The 4,104-nt window shown below is 39.8% G+C and overlaps 1 pseudogene; it reads left to right on the forward strand.

Moving 5' to 3' along the window:
• Window positions 1-2,560: 2,560 nt before the first annotated feature.
• On the forward strand, window positions 2,561-4,000 carry LOC101314341 (annotated as a pseudogene).
• The last annotated feature ends 104 nt before the right edge of the window (window positions 4,001-4,104 follow it).

Below are 4,104 nucleotides of genomic sequence, written 5' to 3' on the forward strand. Positions count from 1 at the left end.
GGGGCTGTTGAAGCCCCTAGACATGATTCACAACATGCTTTGATTTTCAATTTGTTTTTGCAACTAATAAGATTGAGGTTTTGTTTACCGATTGTTCATCGATGAATTCTTTGTGTGTGTGCTTTGGAGGCCTACTTAGTATACATGCTAGGGTTCTAATACTTTGATTATTTGATGCCTGGGTCAATATCGGATCCCTCAAATTGTCTAGAGAAGTAATCGGTAGTTTTCACTAGCGAGTAGACGAAACCCTAGGTTTAGCAAGGCGCTAAGTTTATTGCGATGCCTAGTGATTTCTCAAACTCTTTTCATGCTTATTGTTCTCTGCTTGTTTAACCTAATAAACGTACCTTTAAGTTACAATGTTTGAGAATAGTTTAGGTGTAGAGCACTTCCTGCCTAACGTACAAAGTAAGAAAGAGTAATAGATTGTGCTCAAGCGTACCGAGTCAATCTGAGCATCTTCAATTGAGCATTCTAGGTTAGGTGTTTCTTTTATTTTTCGACTGCTGTTCAATAGGAGCTGCAGTCACATTTTGTGACTTTTGTTGAAGCTTTTAGTTTAACTTAATCCTCTGCGGGAGACCCTTATTTCTCTATATTACAATCGACAAATTTGCAGGAGAATAAGGAAAATAAATAGCTTTTAATTTAGCTATCAGCCGCTGACTTTGATGCCAAACCCTAGCTAGTTTGGCAACGACACCACTGGACGAACCGATGGAGTTGATTGGTGAGAAGGAGAATGTGCCATGCCCTAGCCCGAAGAAAGGCAATTTGGATGATATATATGCATCTGATCTCTTACTTCTGGTTGATGTCGAGGTGAATGCTAATACCCAGCTTGAACCTAATCCAAAAATGGACATGGTGATAGTTGAAGAAGTACCAAAGAGTGCTATTCAACATTTTTTGGTTTCTGTAGAACCTTTGAACAATGGTAAATTTAGGTGATCGAACACTCGATCATTGCTTTCTTTTAATTGCATGCATAAACTTGGCATGGGTATCTGGAACACTGAGGATGATACCATGGGGATCAAAACATGCATGAGCTCATACTGGGTTAACAAATTAACAAGTTAGTGATTTCTGTTATATAGAATTAGTTGAGAATCTTCTGCTTGTACTGACTTGCATAACGTACTGTCCGGTTTTGCTTCAGGATAGGCTAGCTTTCACTAACCAAATAGTTCCTTCCGAGATGGCTTTTCATGCATGGCAGAGTTGCAGCCGAGTCTTTTTGTAGACCAATTCTTAGCACCCAAAACAAATTGTGCCTATTTATTTGTTAGGACTAAGCAGGACTATGCTAAATGCTAAATAAAGAGTCCAGTTTAGTTAGTCCCATGTTTAGTGTCTCTGAGTATATAAATAAATGAGCTTTCGTAACACCTTGTTTTTATTCTGGCCTCTTTAGTCAGATGCAAATTTGCTCCCCACCCAAACTTACCCACCCTCATACCCACCCATGTAGATGAATGTCATGTGTCTTATCCTTTAATCACTCTAACCATAATTAACTACATAAGACACATGACATTCATCTACATGGGTGCGTAAGTTTGGGTGGAGAGCAAATTTGCATTCGAGTCTTATTGTGGGTACTCAAATTGGTCATCTTTAGATAACACCATCATTTTAAACATAAATTGAGCAAATTACTCTCTAATCATGTGCAACACCAAACATAAGTTAATATTAGTACAATTTAAGGCAGCCCCAACGAGTACCAAATGTGCACAATACCTTAATTTGTATAGACTGTCGACCTGACCTATAACTGCTTATAACTAATTTACAGATTAAGCAAAGGGAGAAAGTCGCTTCAATCCCGCCAAATCAACCTCCACCCTCTTTGATTACCCAAGTTACCAGCTCCGTAGTTACCTCCTTCCCCCTCACACTGTCACACACACACCACTACTTCGAGCTATGTTTTGCTCTCTGTTCATATAGTCCTGTGCTACCCAATAACCCGATTTCACTAAATACATACCTTTTTATCATCGATTCACCTTTCACATTCAAAAGGAGATACAAATAATAAAATTGGCAATACAGTATTATAGTTCAGTAAATATATTAATAATAAATATTTTATTTACCTAGATAAGATTAAAATCACAAATCTTATACCTAATCAAGGCCTCCTATCATTGGGTTCATCCTCATGAAGAGGTAGAAAATGTAGCATAAACTGGAGAACATCGTACGGTTCAAGTTAGGCATTTTACCTCCGAAAAGACAAACATCCTTTTCAAACGTAGTCCCCCCATGTTCGATTTGATTTACTTGCACTTCTTAGATAGATAGAGCACCACTAGCAGACAGTGCAACCCAGCCATGCAAATTTCTATCTCTCTGAACTAAAACTCAATCATTGTCATTGTTACCAGTCCCTGCAAACAACCGCTTGCCTATTCCTCCACCCAAAACCCACCAATTCCATCTTCCCAAAACCCAAGAATTCTCCCCCCATCAGCTTCTCCAATTCAATCATCAAACACCCATAACCCCATAGAAACTTGTCTTGAACTTGCTCTGTTTCCAATCAAACATGATTGCTTTGGAAATGGAGACTCAAGCTCAGGCTAACAAGAAGACTGCGGCTTTGAGGAGTTGGATTTCATTGAACCAAGATGGCCAAGGAACCGTTTTGGATTTGGACAAGTATGCTATTATGCGCCGTGTTAACATTCACGCTCGAGATCTTCGGCTTCTTGATCCATTGCTGTCCTACCCTTCTACCATTTTGGGCAGAGAGAAAGTCATTGTTCTCAACTTGGAGGTTAGTTTCTGATTAATTGTGATTGAATTTGATCCATTTTGATTGTGTTTCAACTAAAAACTGTATTTCTTTTGGTTTGCAGCACATCAAAGCAATAATCACAGCAGAGGAGGTGAGTGTTTAAACTTTAAAGTTAGTACTGTTTGACTAGCTTATGTATTTTTTTTAGTCCTTGGTTGCTTTTAAAAGGTTGGATGTGAAAGAGGGTCTAGTTAGTCAGTGGTTTGTTATTCTATTTGGAATAGAATTAGAATAACAAGTTAGAAAATTATACCCAAAGTTGGGGAAAGAAGAAGAAGAAGAAGAAGCTTTGGTTTTTTGCTCTGGGAAGCTTCCTTTTCATCTGGCCCGATGCAAGTTCCCTCTTGAATTTAATGTCGATGTTTGATTTAAGTGATTTGGGTCCTAGAATTAGGGAAGTGGGATACTGATTTGAAGAAGAGTGCAGTTGGGAAGGAATGCATTAGGTTGATGGGGATATTAGTGAGATATCATGAGGGGCATGTTGGAATGCATCTTGGTAACATGGTTGCCAGTATTGTTAAGCGATTGAAAGACTCAGATTGTTGTGAGAGATGCATGTGTGGAGACTGTTCTGGCATCAAAATTGTGTATGGTGGGGGTGAGGGTGATCAATGGGATGTTTGTTCTCTTAGTAAGGCTGCTTTTGGAAGCTCCGGGTGAACAAAACAGCTGTCAGGCAGGTTCAGTGTGGTTCAGCATTGTGTCTAGCAAGGGTCATTGGCAATACACATGATCCCTCAGTTTCAATTCTGCAGCCAATGTTGAACCGAACGATTCAAAGTTGGTCAAGAACCCACATTTCATGGTAAGCCAACTATTATTGAGCTGAACAGGAGCATTATCCAGGCAGGGGGTGCCCCCAACACAAGACATGCTCTCTGGTGCAATGGCAAGTATTCAAGAATCTCTTAAGAGTAATGCTTGAGCAACACGCATAGCTGCTTGTATAGCTTTAGGGAAAATAGCTATGAGTGGTTCATCCTTCTAGGGCTCTATACAGCTTCCTATATTCGCTTCCTTGAATTATGTCACTTTGACAATGTGAAACCAATTAGGAATTCCGTCCTACAGGCACCGCAGTGCTGGAAAAGTCTTCCAGAACCTGACACTCCTGAACCTTTGGAAGCTGGATCTTCTATTAAAGAAAATTTCTTTGGTGGTGACTACAGTGATACCACAAAGTGAATCTTGAAGGATGGCTCATTCAGGAAAGTTTTTACTGGTGCGACTAAGAGCAGGATCCCTTTGTCTTGCAGAAATACGAGAGCGTATTCAGCGCACCCGGTGTG

The sequence above is a fragment of the Fragaria vesca genome, linkage group LG2 (assembly GCF_000184155.1).
Source record: "Fragaria vesca subsp. vesca linkage group LG2, FraVesHawaii_1.0, whole genome shotgun sequence".
Taxonomy (NCBI): Eukaryota; Viridiplantae; Streptophyta; class Magnoliopsida; order Rosales; family Rosaceae; genus Fragaria; species Fragaria vesca.